This window comes from Vicugna pacos, chromosome 25 (assembly GCF_048564905.1).
Source record: "Vicugna pacos chromosome 25, VicPac4, whole genome shotgun sequence".
NCBI classification, from domain to species: Eukaryota; Metazoa; Chordata; class Mammalia; order Artiodactyla; family Camelidae; genus Vicugna; species Vicugna pacos.
The window spans coordinates 22,487,855-22,508,772 of NC_133011.1; the positions used below are offsets into that span (position 1 = coordinate 22,487,855).

At 40.7% G+C, this 20,918-nt stretch overlaps 1 long non-coding RNA gene across 2 annotated transcripts; it reads right to left on the reverse strand.

The window, feature by feature from the left end:
- Window positions 1–1,944: 1,944 nt before the first annotated feature.
- Window positions 1,945–19,754, reverse strand: LOC140689117 (uncharacterized). 2 transcript variants are annotated; one of them, XR_012063997.1, is made up of 4 exons: window positions 19,605–19,754; window positions 19,019–19,150; window positions 10,432–10,568; window positions 1,945–2,146 (listed from the first exon to the last, which is right to left on the reverse strand). It is a non-coding gene; the product is annotated as an uncharacterized lncRNA (long non-coding RNA). The 2 variants fall into 2 exon arrangements; XR_012063998.1 differs by lacking the exon at window positions 10,432–10,568.
- Window positions 19,755–20,918: the final 1,164 nt, after the last annotated feature.

Consider the following 20,918-nt stretch of genomic DNA (forward strand, 5'->3'; position numbering starts at 1 on the left):
GCAGCAATCCTGGCCAGTGCCTCTGTCAAAAGATCCTCGCCTTTTTCAGGTTCCTTTTCCTGACTTCGGACATTTTCCTTGTCCACGGGTCCTTTCTTCAATTCTGTAGCCACCTCGAGAGTCTGGGAAACCCTTCTCTGCTTCATTCATACCATACTAGAGCACATAAGACCGTGGGAGGCTACCTGCAGCTCACCAACCAAGCCCATCCCTTGATCACGGCTACGCCACGCTTACTCTACCGCATCGGACACTGGATGTTGCACATAATGGGGTTTCTCGGAGGAAATGTCAATCTCCCCCATATCTCTCCAGTCAGTGAAGTAGGGACTCTGGACCAACCACAAACCCTATGTTTGGAGCACTGCTCTCTTTATGTACTGAGGAACAGTGTGCAGATGTAACCAAGAGAAAGAAGAAAAGGATGAACAGGTGATGCAACTTTAAAGTTTATTTTTTAAAATCTAAATCTTTGAAAGAACCAAAGTCTTTCCTGAAAAGGGGCAGGTGATTCTAAGAGCTGCAAATCACATTGCTAGTTCAGGGATTTGGACAGGCTATGTTTCAGAGAAAGAAACTAGATTCCGACATCAGGCTGGAAAGACAACCCACAACTTGGGTTACAGAGAAGAAAGCTTAAGGTTATGGCGTGGAGCCTGCTCTCACTCTCTGGTAGCCTCTGCTCAGCCAGTGCCACCCTTTGGTTTCCTGAAGCCAGAGACCAAACATTAACTCAGTCTGGGAGGTGATGGGGACTGAGGGTCAGAGTGGCACTCTTCACTTTCTCTAGATTTTAACCAAAAAAGCTGCTTATCACCCTCTAGTAATTCAAGGTCATTTTACAGCTTATCTCTGCTCCCTCTAAAAGCTCTGCTTGCTATCACTGATTGAACTCAGTGGAGAAGTGAGGGGTTCAAAAGGGAATCTAGACAGACCTTAGCTCCCAAAGGCTTTGAAGGGAGGGCTATAGCAAGATAAAGGTAAAGATACTTTGTGTGGAAAGATTTACTAACAAGAAAGTACAGCACGGGGAGTATTTTGAAAATATGGAATCAATATATTGTCTTTCCTTTTAAAGCCTTAATTATCGCTCATTTCCCTGTTACCCTGGAGGCATTCGCTCTTGTAGGGGGAAGATAGAATATCCTAGATCACATAAATCACTGCTTGGCTTTTGAGTTTAAAAATGTAGATTTGTTGTTGTTGTTCACTGTAGGACAATAGGCTACAGACAAGTGCCTTTAATTTTCAGAATCTAGGATTTTGATGAGGCGTTTTCTTTGAACTCCAAAAGCTGAGCTTTATAAAGCAAGAGCCAAAGCTAGAAAGACGAGAGCCCAGGGTTTTAGCATCAGCTTTGAGGTGGGGAAGGGGGAGGATTGCACTGAAGGGCGGGTTCTGTCACTGGAGTCTAAGTGGAAAATGAGCAGATAGAGCCTGAGAATAGGGGGAGAAGCGAAGCTAGAGGACAGATATAAGTGACCCCATCTCCCTGTTCCTCTGAGGTTAGTGTTGGGGGGAAATCTAAAAACCTCTAGTTAGAGTCAAGGGACACCAAGTAACATGCTTATTCCCTGCCTCCCCAGAGATCGCCATGCCTTTTACAGATGACCTGAGTCTCTGGATGCTGGAGTAGAAGAGACCGAGGAAAGCTGCAGGTAAAAGTGCTTGAGAGACTGTACAAACCCCTTCCCAGGAGGAGACCAGAAGGACCTCACGCCCCAGCACCGCAAGAAGAAGTAAGAGTTCCTCTGCTCCCAGGTGCCACCTCGGGAAAACAAAGGAGGGGAGTAACTAATGCAGTCGTTTGTCTTAAGCCGGAAAGCCGAGAAAACGCTAACTGGCAAGATCAGGTGTTCTTCCCACCAGCTGGGCAGGAGAGCAAGAAGTCAAGTCACAGAAAATAAACTGAATTATGGAAAATAAAGCATTTGGGGGGAAGGGTTGGTTTTTATGTTTGTTTTTAGTGTATGTATGAGTCTACCCTGGCTGCCATAACAGAACACCATCAACTGGGTGGCTTACACAACAGAAATTCATTTTCTCACAATTCTGGAGGCTTGAAGATTAAGGTGCCAGCAGGGTTGGTTTCTGGGGAGACCTCGCTTCTCGGCTTGCAGGTGCTGGCTTCTCACTGGGCTTTTCCCTGTGTGAGCAGAGAGAGAAAGAGCTCTGGTGTCTCTTCTTATAAGGAGACCAGTCCTATCAGATTAAGGCCCCACCCTTTGGACCCCATTTAGCCAACGACCTCCTTGAAACCTCCATCTCCAGATACAGCTCCATTGGAAGTTAGGGCTTCACCATGTGCATTTGGAGGGGAGGAGTACAACTCAGTCTGTAACAGTATATAAACTAAAATTGTGCCATTAAAAATGTCTGTATTATACAAATAAAGACTTAAGGCCCTGAACTTACTAAGTACTTAACAAGAGGAATTACAATAATATTGTTAAAGTATTATATTAATAGAAGTAGCTAATTTGTAATATGTGCCGGCATTGTTTTACCTGCTTTACACCCTTCTATTGCATTTAATAGAACAGCCTTACCAGATATATACTAGTCCTCTCTGACTTTACTCCTATCAACTCTTCTGGAATAACAGCCTCTTCACCCCATACCTGACGCTCAGCCATTGACAATCTACAGTGGGTATCTTCCTTGGAACACTAGTTTAATTGAAGACCACAGTGTTTCAGCTCATTTCCTCCCCACTTTGTTTAACTACTGTGGTGATAACCTTCTGTCACTCCTGACACTAAAAATGTCAGTCATGCCATTGGTACCCACTGAAGGCATCATGGCAACTGCTTTTGTTTGACAAAGGCTCTGCTGTTGATGTTGCTAATGCTGAGGGTAAATGTGGGGCCACAGGGTCACTGAAGCAGCCACCCTTGATGACCACAGCCAGCCTTGTTCGTGTCATCACCAATGTTACCGTGCTATGCTTGTTCAAACGATGTCGCTTTGCTATCACCTGAGCCAATGTCCCTTCAGATTAGCTCACTGTTGGGGATTCTTTCACTGAGTCCTACTGTGCTATGCCCAAATCACCTGTCCCTTCCAAACTTCCACATCTTTTCTTCTCTCAAATCTACCCAATCCTCAGTACTTAACATTTATATTTCTGAATTTTATGATGAATACAGCTTGAGTTCAACATACAATTGAGAAAGCAAGTGGAGACGCAAAAAATAGGACAAGAAGAAAAACAGTACTCAAGATGGGTTACCAGTTAGGACTAAGGTTGGAGTGGTACAAAATATAAAATAAAAAATAATTTTGGATTAAATGATATGCCATAAGTGATGTCACCCAGAACCATGTTTGTCTGGGAACTTAAGCCCAAAACACACCATTCTTTTTGTGTCTCACAGTTAGTTGGTAAGTAGTTAATACTGCTACAGATTTTCCCTGCCATTCAAGAGAAGTACCTTAAGGAAAAATAATTTTATTCATAAATTTCACTACCTTCCTTTTTTAGCCTTATTTGAGATGAAGCTGCCATTCTTCTTTGAACATACTGAAGCCCTGACCTTTTTTTTTTTTTTTTTGAGTTAGAGTCTCCTCCAGATGTATTTAGTGTGTTAAGGAACCTTCATACTCTCCTCCATAGTGGCTGCACCAAATTACATTCCCACCAACAGTGGAGGAGGGTTCCCTTTTCTCCACATCCTCTCCAGCATCTATCATTTGTGAACTTTTTAATGATAGCTATTCTGACTGGTGTGAGGTGATACCTCACTGTAGTTTTGCTTTGCATTTCTCTGATAATTAGCGACGTTGACATCTTTTCATGTGCCTCTTGGCCATTTATGTGTCTTCATTGGAGAAATGTCTGCTTAGGTCTTCTTGGGCCTGGTTTGTTTCTTTCTTTCTTTCTTTCTTTTTAGTAGGGGTAGCTAATTAGGTTTATTTTTAGAGGAAGTTCTGGGGACCTCCTCATGTTAATCATGTGCTCTACCACTTGAGCTATACCCTCCCCCCTGAAGCCCTGAACTTACAGGAAGAAATAAATCTGCAGCTCATCTACCCACAGATATTACTTTGGAGTGACTCCAGTTGATGCCTCCTAGATAGAGCAATCAACCCGGAAAGGAATGAGGAGCCAGTATACTAAAAAGTGACATATAATTATTACCATACCTATTAAGTGACTAAACCAGCCAGAGCCCAATTATATCTTTGCAACACACAATGAAATACCTCTTAAACAGTTCTTCAACAAAGAAATAAACCTGTCATAGAAGAAAAATTTGCTGTACATCAAGGCTATGTATTGAGGAAGTAATGTTGGTGTCAGGGTCGAGCTGGCTGTAATTCAATGTGCAATTAAGGGAAATTAGAGGCAGTCCTCATTACATACATTTTACACTTTGTTTATTGTGCTACAGATTCTGTAGTGGAACCACTGACTTGTAGCAACAATAGCTCATTTGGTGGAAAATGAGAATGTTAACAAAGGACGTTTGATGGCCGAGGAGCAGAGTACAGCAATTTACATTTCTTGCCATGTGTCCCTTATCCAAAACCGGATCTTTGGATTGAGTTGAGCATGAAATAGCCACATGCAGAGCCAGTATGATGGATCTGACACTCTTTTTGAGGTTCAAAAGAATAGTAAAAAAAAAAAAATAAGACAGAAAACAAAAGTATGTTGATGATATTTAGACCAAAGAACACATTTCCAATCAATCCATTCACAAAGACCCAGAAAAGGAGCATACAAAAATGGCTGAGACTGTCAATGGTAGACGGAAACTCACCAAGAAGAAAATGCTGGTCTCTACAGATCAGTCTTGAAGGCTAATGGGTCCCTCAGGGAATACTTATTGAAAATTCTGTAAATCTTAAATTCTTACATATTCCATCTCAAAACCCCACAGTTGCATAGAACCATTATTTCTGCATACTTCCACTGTTCAATCACAGGCAAATCGTAGAAAGTGAGGCTATAGAAAGATGAATTGTTGGGGAGTGGGTGGGTATAGCTTAGTGGTAAAGCATGTGCTTAGCATGCGCAAAGTAGTGGGTTCAATCCCCAGTACCTCCATGAAAAAAAGAAAAGATGAATAATAGGGTAATAGTGCAGTATTCAGACATTGGAGGGCAAGGAGGGACTAAAGAAAGAAGTGGGCCACTCCAAATTGGTAGGTGGCAATTTAAACAAGCAAGGGAACTCAGTACAAGGCTTGTCCCGGGCAACACAAGAAGAACAGATGTCTGCAGCTGTCCACCAGAATCTTAAGTTTATATAGAGGCCTTAACTGGGTTCACATATACCATCCTTAAGGTTTCAACAGTACCTTACTCTCTCAAGCCTACATCCTTGGAACCGTTTCCACTGAGGGAACTGTGGGAACTGTGGGCATTACACACATTCCAAGAAGAGGGCAGTGCGTAAGAGACCTCTAATTGCCCAGGTCTAGCTCCAGTGTCAACTGGCTGGCACTTCCTCTTCATGACCTCCTCCAGCACAGATTCGGGTAACCATTTAAACCTGTCTCTTAGACGCCAGATCACTCTGCAGTCCCCTGACCGGGAGTGAGAGTTGGATTTCCAAAGTTAGAAACAATTCATGGCTTCCCATAACCTCCTTAGAGACATTGGATGGGGAGTTCAGGACTGGAGCAGTCATAGCAGTTAAGGGCAGTAGAAAAATGGGACCACACAGGCTTTGGAAAGCCTCTTACAAGAAGTAAAAGTCTGGGATTACATTTGGATGAAATCTCTGCATCAGAGGAGTTTGAGTTTCCCCTCCCTGGATCCCCAGCAATCCCTGGCATCTTGAGTACTCACTCTCTCCAAACAAACCAGGAATTTGCATATTTGATGCTAACTACTCATGTAATCAGACTACAGTTAACATTATTTTCTCTCAAGAAAAATGAAGAATGACCAATAACCTTGGAATATCTCTTGCCCTTTTACTTTAGAAACTCTTCAAAAAAGGGTGCCTGAAGTCAGGCCAGGTAAACCCACGTTCATGCTTAGTGAATGCACAGACGTGTGTTGGGCGGAAGGATGGTGGGGAAGGCAAGGAAGGCTGCAAAGTGAAAAATCAAGTGCCTAAATCATTTGCCAGGATTCTCAAGGAGAGAAGGCTGTGTTTCTGAGCAATTAGAGGCATCCTCCAAAGCCAGAACACTGCCAAGCTGGGGAAGAGGAGCTATTTAAAATTCTGCTTCTCTTCCATGAGGAGAAAAACAATCACATCCTTAACCCTTCCCAGACTTGACAGAAATATTTATCAAATACTAATTTTTAAATTGTGGGTTTTCAGGCTTCTTACATGCTCCTCTTTTAAAAATTAGGTTTACATTGTTGGAAAAAAATTTCCTGATAGTACTTCAATGTCTGATCTAAACTGAACCTTTGATTCACTGGACACCATGATGGAGAGAGGTGTCTAAGGTTACTGAAAGGACTGAGTTGACCAAAGTTTCAGGAATTTTCTTCCACCTCCTACCTACACTCTTTGGGCAAATTACTTAGTAAATATTTTCTATAAACATCATTCTGAAGTCTTTCTCCCCATAGTCTCTCTAGGTGTGGTATATTGCCTGGCTCTGCCTTAAACCTCGGCTCCACCACTTTTAAGCTGTATGCCTTTAGCCAAGTTATTTAACCCTTCTGTCCCTCAGTTTCTTCATCTGTAAAGTTAAAATAATAATGACGTTCTTTATCTTACAGGCTTGCTGGGAAGGATAAATTACTTAAACCATGTAAATCACTTGGAACTGTGTCTGGTCTATAGAGAAGTATTTATTACATATTAGTTATTCTTTGGAGCACAGAGAAGTGTGTGATTAATTCTATCTTGGTTCACCAGAGAAGATTATACAAATGACTTACCAATGGAATTATGTCTGCTACATTAAATCAAAGTACATCTGACAAAGAAGACAGGAAAGTGCATTCATGGCAGAGTGAAACCCAAGGGCGAAGGTATGGAGGCTTCATCAGTAGAACGTTTTCAGAAAGTCAGAAGAATTTTCAAAGAAAAAAAAATCATGACTTCCAGTCCCCCAACCCTGCCTAAATTCTAACCACCTTTCTCAAACTTCTAACCTAGGAAGATGTAGCAGATAATATTTTTGAAAGATGACTACAATACCTACCATCCTGCATGCTCATCTTACTTGACCTTAAAATTCCCCTCGTCAAGTGATGAAGTCTATGTCTCCTCCACCTTGAACCTGGATAGAACTTTGTTATTGTCTCAACCAATATGGAAAGACACAAGTGACCTCCAAGGACAGATCAAAAATGTCAGGCACTCCTGCTGTCTTGGAACACTCGGTCTTGGAAACTATACACCATGTGTTAAGGAGCCTCTGATGAGTCCGTGCTGAGAAACCACATGGAGAGGAGATTTACATAGTGCCCCAGCCAACAGCCCCGCTGAGATCTTAGTCAACAGCCAACATCTACCTCCAAAGATGTAGGTAAAAATGCCACCAAATGGTTCCAGCTTCCGTCTATCACATCACTCCCAGCCTTCAGGTCTTCCCAACTGAGGTGCCAGATATAGTGGAACAGAGACAAGTCATTCCTGCTTTGCTCTGTCCTAACTCCTGACCCACAGAAGATGTGAGGGAAAAAAAAAGGTCGCCTTATGTTACTAAGTTTTCAGGTGGTTTGTTACTCAACCATAGCTGCTGGAGCAGGAGATACTCCTTTTTCTCTTGCTGTAGGGACAGATGTTGCCTGCCATGGCACCATTCATGGTTGGTTATCACTCCCATTCTAAGGGGTCACCTCTTCGCAAGAGCCACAGGAAAAGCAAGTAAAGGCAGGTATCATAAGCACCCCTGGAATAAGAGGCTTATCCAGGTTGTAACATCAGGATCTCAAGTGTAAGGTGGGGGTAGGGAAAGGAGGAAGGGATGGGCTACACAGTCAGTCCTTAATGCCCTTCCCTGTGCCTCCTGTTCTCTGTGTTTCACTATCTTACATTTATACTGCTTCTGCTAACATCTTATTATCGCAGCTTTCATAATCATCCTGTCAACGTGTTATCTTTTAAAAGGTGTTTTGAATACATCCCTTTTGTAGAATGTTCTTCTACCTAGAAACACACCACCTCGCTATTCTTCCCAAGGACAAACAAAATCATTAGGTAGACACTGCATAAGAGTCAAGGACCCTTATGCAAATGCATCTCAAATTGTCCTCCAAGGAATGTATATACGCTGGAGTTAAACAGACAAGCTCTTGTCTTTGTCAAATCTCTAGGTTTCTGCCAGAAGTCAGACTGCTTTTGCCCGAAAAGAAAAGGGTTGGCAATAACAAATGGTAGCAATAACAAAGTTCAAGAGCCTCACTCAGTAGATAGAAGTGAGCAAAGAGATATAACAGCTTATGGTGTGCCCACTGCCACAGAGAACCGTAAGTGAGAGCAGGAGCTCAATGATGTCTGCAGATAGATGGTCCAGGCACTGCTCTTTCTGAATTGATGTGCTCTTTCTATCTCTTTTCACCCAGGCCTCTAATTGGTCCAGAACACAAATTTCAGAGGAAAGCATAGACAAGAGAGGAAGACTGTGGAATGGTCAAAGGTTGGCCAAGCCACAGGTTGGAGGACATCCCTACTTGGTGTAATCTGATACTTCCAGAGAAAACATCAGTGTTCTGGAGAAGACGGAGCAGTTGGGAGCAGGGATCTGGGTTCAGTCTCAGCTGTCTTCTGGGGTAGCCCTTTCTGCTTCATCACAGCTGGAGCACAGCTGCCTGCAGCCAGAGAGCTGATTGCCTGACAAGAGTCTGGAATTTGGAAATTCCTGTATTTCACAGCTGTGCCCACCAGCTGCCTTAGCCAACCCTTTGCTTTTTGGGCAAAGGCAGTCTGACTTCTGGTTGAAACCTAGAAATCTGACAAAGGCAGGGGCTTGTCTGTTTAATTCCAGCATATAAACATTTCTTGGAGGACTATTTAAGATGTGTTTGCATAAGGGGCCTTGACTCTTAGCCAGACTGTATAACTTGTGGTAACTCAGAGAATGCCTGATAATCTTGAAAACTTTTTCTCTCTCATCACACTACTGGCATAAAAAGACTCTGATAAAAAAGGAACATTGGTTCAGTGCTATTCCTGGCACTATAAAAACAGCCATAGCCCCTGCCCTTAAGTACCTAGTCTCTTAATAAGTTTCTCACACTGACTGAAACATTCTGTGGACACAGCAGGAAGGGATGGAGGTTTCAATCTGTATCTTTTATGTGTCCAGTGAGAAACCACGTGAGTTATAAATGAGATGTGATGATCCCTGACGGGCAGGGAGAAATGGGTGTATCGGCAATGGCATATTAATGGTGGTGGTCTTTCTGAATTCTAGTGAGAGGAGGAGGGTGTCATTGGCCTTGATCTGTGTGTAAAAAGACCTGGTAATTCTTAATGTGTTTGATCTAAAAGTTGAGGGATTGGTCATCCCAGTTTGCCCAAGCCTATTCCCAGATTAGCACTTAGAGTCCCACATCCTGGGAAATTCCTCAGTTCCAGCCAAATCCAGACACTTGGTCACCTTATGAATTGGAAGACTCCTCTGGAAAAAAACAGGCCCCCTAGCAGCCTGTTAATGGAAAAATCCAAAATTCCTGTCTGCCTTTTTCTAGTAAAAGGCAGAAATTCCTAAAAGGCAAGACATTAACATCTGGGTACAGATGACTTTATCAAATTCACACTCTTTTTTTTTTTACTTCTATCAAGTCAACAAATATTTATTAAGCACCTGTTACACTCCAAGCCCAGGATGGGTTCCTAGGGATATGATAGTAAATAAGCCGGAGTGTCTGACCTTAGAGAGCTTAATGGTGAGAAAGACAAGTAAATGAGCACTGACAGCAGAACGTGAGGGCTCCGCACTTCTGTTACAGACACGATGACACTGGACACACAGGAGGGCGACTCCTGGCCTTGGGGGACACAGCAGGTTTCTAAGTGAGGTGACATCTGAGCTGTGAAGGCCACCAGAAATTAATGAGGCAAAAGGTAACAGTGAGGGAGAGATATTCCGAGAAGAAACGGTGAAACAAGGGCCTCAGGGGAGAAGATATCTTTGTCTTTCCCACAAAAGAATCACTGAGGAACAGGACAAAGGGAAGACTGATTTTCCTGGCCTGGGATAGAGCAGGGAAAGGATTACTTCTCCGTTTGGTCTGGGATCAGTCTTTTCATAAATTTTTAAATTAGAAAAAAAAGTTAAACACTCTATGAATTTGATTTCTTGCTTTTCACAGGAAAAAAAAGACAATTCTGGCCTTAATAGAAAGGGGAGTGGGGAGGGAGAAAGAGAGAGAAAGAGAATGAGAGAGCATTTGTCACTCTGCCTTCAAACTTTTCAGTATTTGCCTTTGCCTTGATGACAAAGAAACACAAACCCAGGCAGCAACTCATCACTGCTCCCTCCCTGCCAAGTCTTCTCCACTGACCTCCTCAGTTTTGGGGACTGATCTCTGAGGTCAGGCTGAGTTACATCTCTGTTGAATGGATGCAGAACCCACTTGTGTTTTCCTTATCAGAGCTTGTGCATTTCTTGTGGATTTTTTTTCCACCAGAACTCAGGATTCTAAAGATATGATAACGTAATAGAATCAGTATTCAAAATGAGCAAAAATACCAGAAACAGCAAATACTAAAAATGAAAACTTTTCTTAATATTTTTATTATTAAAGTAACCCATTTTGGTGAAAAACTCAAACAGTAAAAATATGAATTAAGTACAAAGTCCCTCTTCCCTCTATCCCCCTGTCTTTAACCACTCCAGAGGGGGTCTACTGTTGATGGTTCTCTATGTATCTTTCACAATATTTTCTATACATGTACAAGCAAAAATGGGTGTATGGAGGGATGATAGATAAACAGATAGATATTTTAAATGGCAATCATATTGAGTATGTTGATTACATAATTAGCTTTTCTCACTTAGCATATTCCTGACATTTTTTTCCTACATTGGGTGTATCAGTCAAGTTTTGCTGCAGTAACGCTATGTAACAACCTCAAAATCTCAGTGGCATACAGCTTGTACTTACTTATTGTGTATGTTACATACGAGTTAGTAGATTGGCTGTGGTTCTTGGGCTTGGCTTGACGTAGTTGGGTTCATCTAGCTCTGCTCCAGTAAGTTCTAACTAATTCATTTTCTCATTTTGGAACCCAGGCTAATAAAGTAGCCACTATGCGATATTATGCTCCCATGATAGAGAGATGGAGTGTAAGAGTCCCAGCTCAGGTAGGCAATCACATTTTAGAGTGTGGCTAATATCGTGCCCGTTCACATCCCATGGGCAAGGCTTGGCATATGACCAAGCATGAAGACAATGGGGCATAGGAACATAGCTAGGATGAGAAGGAATCAAGTAACTGTAAAGAAACAATGCCATTTACTATTTTGTACCTGTCCCATTCTTTGGAGAGATACATAGATGGTAACCTTTATCTTTATTGTTTCAATCATTTTGCAATCAATATATTATAAAGTCACACATATCCTTTAAACACATATTCTTAAATACTTGCGGAAAGATATCTGTAGATATGGAATTACTGGGATAAATGGTACATGCATTTAATTTTTTGGATACTTCTAAATTGCCCTCCAAATATGTATCTGCCTATAATTCCCAAGGGGAATGAGACTACATGTTTCCACAGTCCTTCCCCAAACTCTCTGTATTATCAAACTTTTCATTCAAAAAGGAAAACACTGATGTTTTAAATGGCATTTCTTTCATTAATGATGCAGTACTTTTACGTGTCCTAAATTTGGAAATAATTCCACCAAAGCTGCAGACTTCAGATTAGCCTAGCTCTCTTGGAAAATACCTTAATTATGTTAATACCCATCCACCCTACCCACCATGCATGCCCTGTTTCTTTGTACCTTTGCTTTTGTTCTGGAGGAAAGCAAGGTAAATCAGCTTACTCTATAATAAGAGAGGGTAAAAGATTTTCAACTGGGGAACCGAGCTCTGAAACTTGATTGTGACTATGTTTAGTGCCATGATGAGCTGAGAACAGGTTCAGCAGGAAGAGTGATGTGATCCATTAGTGATGTCTGCCATGAACTTGAGAATGGCAGGTGGCAACAAGTATAGCATTTATTTCCCATGCCTGCCCTTGAAGCTGCAAGAACTCTGCCAGCATTTTAATCTTCTCCTCTACCATTTCATTTGTCTCCAGTCACAGAAGATAAGTATTGGGCAAATACTTTGTAGGAAAAAAAAAAAGATTACGTGGGCTCTTTCCCATGCCTATACTACCTGCCTGGGTCTCATGATGCTTTTAAGACCATCATGCCATAGACAATGATTTTGGAAAGAGGTACAGCAAATATTCTGGTAATGTTTAGGCATGGGCTTTGACCTTTGAATCTTTGCTAAGCTAAGTGACTTAGGTTTTTAAGGATACTTTTACCATCAGAGTAATATTACTTTGATAAGTCACATCCTGGTGATGTTTGAAAGGTAGTTAATTATTGTAGGGGGTTTAAATCCAGCGTCAAAGTAAATCATAACAGGATTCTTTGGTTGGGCTCAAGGTTAAAGGCAACCACATTTCCCAACAAGAGAGCAACATAATCATTCCTTTTCCCACAGATAACTCTGGTCTTCCTGTCAGCCTACAGGAATCCCATTCCCGTTCCCCCAGTGTAACCAGACTCCCTGCCACAGAGAAACAACACTCTCATCCTTAGCTTTGCCACAGGGCAATCAGTCACTGCTACTAGGGCCAGTCCCCAGTGCTGCAGTAACCGCAGAAACCACACAGAGCTTGGACTGAGCACGTGGTTATAGACACAATCATCATTTTTAACACAAAGAGATGAAGTCACTCAATATTCTCTCTGATGAAAATAAAATATTGAAATACAACATGGAAAACAAACACCCACCCTTCCTCCCAATGGAGAAGCGTGTGCTGTAAAGACAAGACTCCATTTCAGGTCCCTGAGTAAAGGAAGGAGGGACTGTGGGACAAATTCCTGAGACACCATTAAAAACTGGAGAGCCCCAGTCTCAAAGAAGGTGATGGGGAGGTGACACTGCAGGGGTAAAGGAGATTGTCATCTGCAGGACAATTAGGTATGCTCTCCCAGAAGAGAGAAAGATGAAGTCACCTGCAAAAAGATGGGGACCCCAAAGGAAGAGAAATAGCAAATTCAAAAGCACCAAAAAATAACAAAGCAAAGAAATGCTTGGCTTTAAAGTGGCAATTCTTTTCTGGTGCCTGAACAGTAATCTTCTAAGGAGAATGGCGTAAGCCCCTTCCCAATAGACTTTTAAGCTTCAGCTGTGAAAAGGCTATTCCTGGCTCACCAGCTCTGCTGATTTATTCTCACCTTGAGGCAGCTCTATAACCTTGCTCTCTACCTCAGCTTCCCAGTCAGCCAAGTGGGACATCCTACTTGCAATCTGCTTCATTTGCTAAGATGTCATGAAGATTAATTAACAACATTAATACGCTAAGCGTTCTTTGGGATGGTCAGGGAGAACATGTGATTACGAGCATTACTAGGATTACATTATGAGGATTACTAGGTAGAGCAGTGTTAGAACTATGCCAGATGAGATGGTTGCAGGGAATGTATTTGAAAGTAGAAAAACAGACCAAATGGTGATCACTGGATGGTTTCACATGCCCCTGGCTCCAAAATATTTCTTCTCTATTCTTGCCCAGGGACTTAACATTTCCATGAATATGCTAATAGAATGGAAAGTGCAATGAACTTGGAGTAAGAAAGCCTGTATTCTGGTCTATCTTTGCCTCTTCTTAGCTGCGTGATCTTGTGCAACTTAATTGTCCCAAGTCTCAGTTTCCTCATCTGTAAAACAGACATGCTGATACCATGAATGTTTATGTACCTCACAGCGTTTCTGAGAAGTTTAAATGAAAATGTGAATATTCAAAATATCACAATTGGGCCAACTATATACAAAAATTCAATATTACCATCTCTAAGAAAAAGTTCTTCAGCCATGGCAGGCTATTTATTCCTTACTACAGATTAGTTTACAAGATACAATCCACCAACAGAAGTACGTCTAAGACAGATGATTTTTGACTCTGCAGAGGGATCAGCCGGGTTGCTGTGGCTGTAAAGACCCAGGGCTTCGGTTAGACAGGGATCCATCTGGGGAGTCAGGGTGCCAATGAGAAGTCAGAGATACATCAGCTAGCAACTGTACTGTTTACTCTTTCCTGATGTTAGGCCTCCTGACAGGGATGAAGGGCAAAGTGGCAATGCCTTAAAATCTTTCTATTTTAAAATGTTAGGCCTGGAAAGGAATTAGAGATTATTGTAGTTCAATTCCTTCCTTTTATAAAATAGAAAACTAAGCCTCAGCCTTGCTCTGAAAACCTCTTTATTCTTTCTGATGCTTAGACCAGGGCTGTTTTCATCACATACTATCTTCATCACACAACTAGTTACTAAGTGCTCCGGGTGCAGTGGCACCGACTTATTCTTCATACCCACATCTTCCACTCCAATCCCACCACCTCTACCCAGGTCCAGACCCTCAACATGACAATTCTGGACTAGTATGACAATCTCATATCCTGCCCTGTTCAAATTTCTTTTCTGACATCCAATCTTCTCCAAACACTGCTCTCAGATTAACCTTCTAAAAACGTCTACTGACTAATGCCTCCTCTGCTCAAAACACATTACGGGCTATTATGTACAGAAGGAGAGCAACAGCAGTGCCTGCTACCCTATCTGAGTTATGGAATACTCTCAGATCTTAGTGGGGGACACTGTTTGCCGTCACCCCTAGTGCTCAAGTTCTAGAAAGGGATTGACAAAAATGATAAATGCACCACTTCCCTGGGTTTGCTGTTCATCTTTAAAAAAAAAAATCCAATTACAGTTTGCAATTGCACTTTGGTGAAACATAATGAGCTCTCTTTGGAGTTGCCTTATTCAGATCAAATTACTTCTTGGTAATGTAAAGTACATTACATTTCCCAGATACCTCTCAACACACCCACAGTGTTTGAGGCCTTTTGTATCTATTACACAAACATTGGCCAGTCAACTCTGGATGAGTTCATCACCAAAGGACCATTTCGTGGTTACCCACAGACAAGTAATTCTTCATTTCCCTCAGGCAGAGAGGTCAAACATCATGGAACTCCTATGGAGCAAGTTACTTCTCAGGGGCTGAACATGAGGAGTCAGGGAAAGCTTTATCCTAAAATCCATGATGGCAGAGAGGTCTAGATGTGTGTGTATGAAGGATCCACATTATCAGTCAATGAAATTTCTTGGTCAGTTACTCTCATCTATTGACATAAATGACACAGAGCCATCTGATGACTAATAAAAATGACAAGCCCTAAAAACATTAACCAAAACTCTCAAGGATGGCATTTTCTAAAGCATTTCATTTCTTAAAAAAAAAAGGCAAAGAAAAAAATAGGTGTGATCAAAAGTTATGACAGTAAGAAGTAATAGAACTGAAACTTATAATGGCACATTGTCCCCTGATTTCTCCAAGAAAGTTCAGCACATAAAACGTCAATAGATCTGAGCATCATTAAAATTTTCTTCACTAATTTTGACAGGCCAGAAAGGTCATGTAAGAGTTTTTAAAGTGCAGCATGACCTGATTTTCCTGCAGTGGTAGTGAGCCAGGAGTCTCCAAAAGATAGTTTTTCCCCTTCCATACAATGAGAGCCATAGCCTTTCAAATCTTTTGATCTTGACATTTTTATCTTCCTTTCAGAGGCTTTGTGCCATTGAACTATATCAACTCTTATATTTATCTTCTGACAAATTATCTTCTAGTTTTCAGCAAGAGTCTGAGGTTTAAAGGATCTTTAGAAAACAGAATCAACTTCCCCTCAACTTCTACAATCTCATTTGTATCATTTCTTATAGGTAATCACAATAGTTGAATATGAATAAAGATTTCCCCTGGTGGGTGGCCTTCACTGTAGGACAGTGGCCCTTTGGATAGAACTATTGGTCAAAACACACTTACGTGGAGACCCTTGATGGAGGCAGGATAGCTTCTAAGCCAACAGAAATTTGAGGTAACCTATTTGATTATCATAGCTCTGAGATTTGTCAATCTTGGGCCTGGGGATGGAAAAGGGGGGATGGTTTATTTTCATAATGAAAACAAACAAAAGCAAACAAAAAAGGAAGTCATAAAGGCCAATATTGGCAGTGCCCAGTGCCCAGCCAAGCACTGTCCAAGGAGAACAGAGCCTAGGCCATTAGACTCAGAGTATTCTGATCTATAGGGTAATATAATTCCAATATGCAACTGGATAGAAACAATCAATGTTAAGTGGCTCTCAGTTTCAACTTTTTTATGATAAAATAGAGGCCCAAATTTAATACAGCTGGGTGGTATATGGCATCTATATTCTTTTGTTCCCTCAGCCAGGACCATCACTCCAATCCATCACCATCTCACTCTGTCCCTGTTCTTATGTAGCTTAAACACTGAGGTCTTTTCTTTCTTCAGTCCCAAAAATAACTAGAAGAAGTGATTGAACGAGATAAAAGACAAAACCATTGGAGTTTTCTAGCCTTCAGATTTCTAACCAGAACAGTAGAATTTCTAGATATACTTCAGTTATTTTCCCCCCAATTTTGTCATTTATTCTACAGTTAATCACCATAAGTCAGTAGCAATTTGTGGGCTTGGTGAGCCTTGTCAGACCCTCTGCCACATATAGGTATATGTTCCAAGATCACAAAGCTCCATATTTGGTCGGTCAAGTCTGAGCACCATAGAAGGGACTTAGCAACCACCTGGATGAATGTCTTCCTTTTTGAGGAATTACTTGTGTTCTTCCCAAAAGTATGAACCTTTGAATTCTTCTTCACAGTCGGTACCAGATGGTCTTAATTCACCAGGAGGTAAGAAATTAATCTCCAAGAGGAAACTCTGTTGTGCTTTTCCCACTTATCTTTCCTTCAGTCTTTCTTCCCTCTACTCTCCTAATTCTTACTATTCATTTCTCTGTTCCTTACCAGTTGAAACTGCTTTACTGCTTTCTGTTTGCTTCCTTTCTACCATTCCATTTTAAGAATCTATCATCCTCTCCTAGAAGGGTAGTGTAGGAGGGTATTCCCCAACCCTTTCACTCATTTTCTTCTCTTAACAGGTTATATAAACAGCAAATGTGGCTAAATCTTCAACATGAACTTCCAAGTTCTCTAAAACAGTGTCTTTGGTATTCGTAATTCTGATGCTCAAGATGAATGAACTCTCCCCCATCTGCTTCACTACCCCCCCCCACCATACCTGCTCCCAGGAGCTCTTTCTGTAAAATCCATAAATAGAATTTAGAAGAATCAAATTGTTTATTGCAGATATTATAAGGTTGAGAGATACAAACACATCTCCTTGAGTAGGGACAAAGTCCATTCTAGTCATCACTATAACCTCAGAGCCTAGCACAGAATCTGGAAAATAAGTATTTTTTTGATTGAATGAATGGAGAAAGTAAATGAATGGCTACACAGATTATATAAAGGAGGAGTGAGTTAGTTTTCTGATTAACTATGATTAAAGTTTTAGAAGGGTGGAATGCCCATGGGGTGGAAATGACAACTTAAGGTATCAATGAAAACAATTTAAAACCCACTTATTTGTTTAATACATTTGAATCAATAATACAAAGAGAACTGCATATCAGGATACTAAAGAAACTCATAGTTGCAATCTCAAAGCTACTGTTATTAATATTCAAGCCATCATGAAAAGTGGAAGAGGATTTAAAAGTTCAGAGATGGGAAGATCTTTAGAGTTTTAGAAGTGGGGAAAGGTGGATGTGGGAAATAGCAAATAGGTAAGTTTGATGCTAATCCACAACCAAATTAACAATTGTCTAGTTTCTCAACATTTAGAAAAGATGGCAGCAATTATGAGGAGCCATCAGTAATGACCCCTCAAGGATTCTAAAATAAAAAAAATGAGTATCATTATTAAAGAGTATTCTTAAAAGAATGATGAGGAAAAATGAAATTTATGAGATTTATTTTAAAACTTATTTTAAGCAATAATAATGGAAACCATATGGTAATATTTCAAAATTAGAAAAGTTAATCCATGGAACACAATAATTTAATATATGATTTTTAAATACTTCCTACAAAGAAAGGGAGAAAAACATAACATATTGGGTTAAGACAATAGTATGAAGGAAAAAAGATATGTTCCGGTAAAATTAAAGTACTTTTAATTTAATCAAATAATCTGGAAAAATACCAGATTAAACATTTATGCCATTAATAAGAGATGATCACTTTGAAAGGCTGGAAGCAATCAAGTATATTTTTAAACAATAAATACATACTAAGCAACTACTCTGTGTCATGTACTATTCTAGGTACTAGAAAATCAGTGGTAAGCAGGTCACCAGGGTCCATGCCCTCAAAGAGCTTACATTCTAGGGAGAAGAGCTAGGCACTAAAAAGGTAAACAGATTAGGAAGGAAAACAATTCTGGACAGTGATAATAAAATCAAAAAGCCATTATAAAATGTACATGAAATGAGGAAGAAACATAATTGAAAAAGAAAATATTTCCATCAAAAAATGAGAGAAAGGAATAATTCCTTAATGATCTCACGGTGCATACATGTATTTTTAGAAACTACCCGTAGGACTCCAATAGCTAAACGATCAAGTCTCAAACAAACAAAATTTACACAAGAGAAAATACAAATAGAAAACAAATGTCTGGGAAAATGTTCCAACTAACTTGTAATCAAGAAATGCAAATTTAAGCAACTTTGCAACATCTGCTAAGTTTAAAAAAAAAGTTTGAAAAAATAGAAAACAGACTTACAGGAAGGATGACAACATAAACCCAGTCTCCACTCCCCACTGCCAAGGAAAATCATGGAAATGACCACGGAGGAGGGAGATAGGGCAGGGGTGGGAACGTAGAGTCGCTCGCTGCGAACCAGGGAAGGGTGCCAACCACATCTGAACCACAAAGTGAGGAATGTCTGCCAGCTTCAGTACCAACTGTGAAAAGCAATAACTACCTTTCTTCTAAGGCAGTTGCAGGAAGGAAAGGAGGGAAATGATGACGAAGCTTGTGAGCAGGTCAAGAGCAGATGGAAGATGGCCACACCTGGAGTCAATTTCTCCGTAGCTAGGGACAGGCCGCAGGTCTGCTGGCAAAAAAAGACAAGAGAAATTGTCGTGCCATTTTTCTCACATTTGGTAACTTCATAGAGACACTAGTCAAATGAATATGGGCTTGAGGGGGAGAAGTTCTTCTGATTTGAAGGGTCTAGAAGCAAATGCATACTGTGAGAGAAATGGAGATTAATCAACTAGAAATAACAAGGCAAGGCAGCTGTTTGGGAGAATATACTTGCAGTCATATCAAGCAAAAAACCCGTAGGCCAAAGGCTTTTTTTTCTCTTAACTGAATTACTTCTAACAGCCTGAAGCTCAATACAGAACTGGAAAAATCCTCCCCCAGGGACTAGATACTCCCCCAGCTCAGGGAAGACACCACTTCTGCAGTAGTTTCAACAGAGAAAAATTATCCAAAGTACCCAGGTTTTCAATGTCCCTGGCTCATGGGGCCTTTCTACCTTTTTCAGGTTGATAAAGACTTACTTGCTCATATGATGTTGCTTCATCCAGGCTTCTACTTACTTTCCACGGGGAGAAACCAGGTAGCAGCCAAATAACCACAGAAGGAAGCTCACCTGTGCGTTGTTTAGGGCCAGCAGTTCTGGACAGAATTGCCCCATTCAAAAATGAGTAAGAAGACTACCACTATGAATCTAAAAGATAACACAAAGTAACGTAGGAAGCCTTCAAGCATGTAGGTTCTAGAATCAGAATCCTAGCTCTACCATTTTGTAGCTATGAAATCTTGGACATGATACTAGCTTTTTCTATGTCTAAATTTTAAAATAAGGGTAATCATTGTGAAGAAAATAAAGATGACTATTAAGTGAGATAAAGATGTAAAACATTTACCAAAATGCCTGGCACATGGTAAATGTTACATATTATTATCATCATCCATATTTTATTATAAATTTGCAAAACTTTTGCAAACAATGGAAGAGAGATAAATATTGGATGCATCATTAATGCTTTTTACCAAGTATTTCTGATTGTTCTCCCAGGCACATGTACTTCCCATCTCCTTTAGAGTTAGACGGGATGGTGTGACATGTTCTGATCATTGAAATGTGAGTGGAAGTCATATTATCACTTCTGGGAGGCCAATTTAAGAGTTAGTGTGTGAATGTGCCAACCTCCTTCTCCCTGTATTGCAGCAACCTTATGGAAGATGGTGGCTATGCCATCAGTTTGTATCCTGGAGTAAGAACAACTTGAAACAGAGCCCCAGTCACCTGCTATACAGAATAAGTGAAAAATGAAACCTTGTTGTAGTAAGCCACTAAGAAATTGAAGTTCCTGTTACTGCAGCATAACTTAGCCAATACTGACTTATACTGAAGTAAAAAGTAAATGAGGAGAATGTTTTTTGAAAACTTACTCCAGAAAAGAGTAGAAAGTAGACAATAATTGTTTTATATACCTAGAGACAATGAAGGCTGAATAGGTCTATGAAACAACAGTTAAAACATGAGATGAGAGAGTATATGCTATAGTCTGAATGTTTGTTTCCCCACCAAAGTTCATGTGTTAAACTCTAATCTCCAGTGTAATGGAATTTGGTGGTGGAATCTTGGGGAAGTGATTAGGTCATGAGGGTGCAACCCTCATGAATGGGATTAGTATTCTTATAAAAGAGACCTCAGAAATCTCCTTCAGCCCATTCTGCCACGTGAGTCGACAGCAAGAAGACAGCTATCTATGAACCAGGAAGTGGGCCATCACCAGATCTTGATCTGCTAGTACCTTGATTGTGGACTTCCCAGCCTCCAGAACTGTGAGAAATAAATGTTTGTT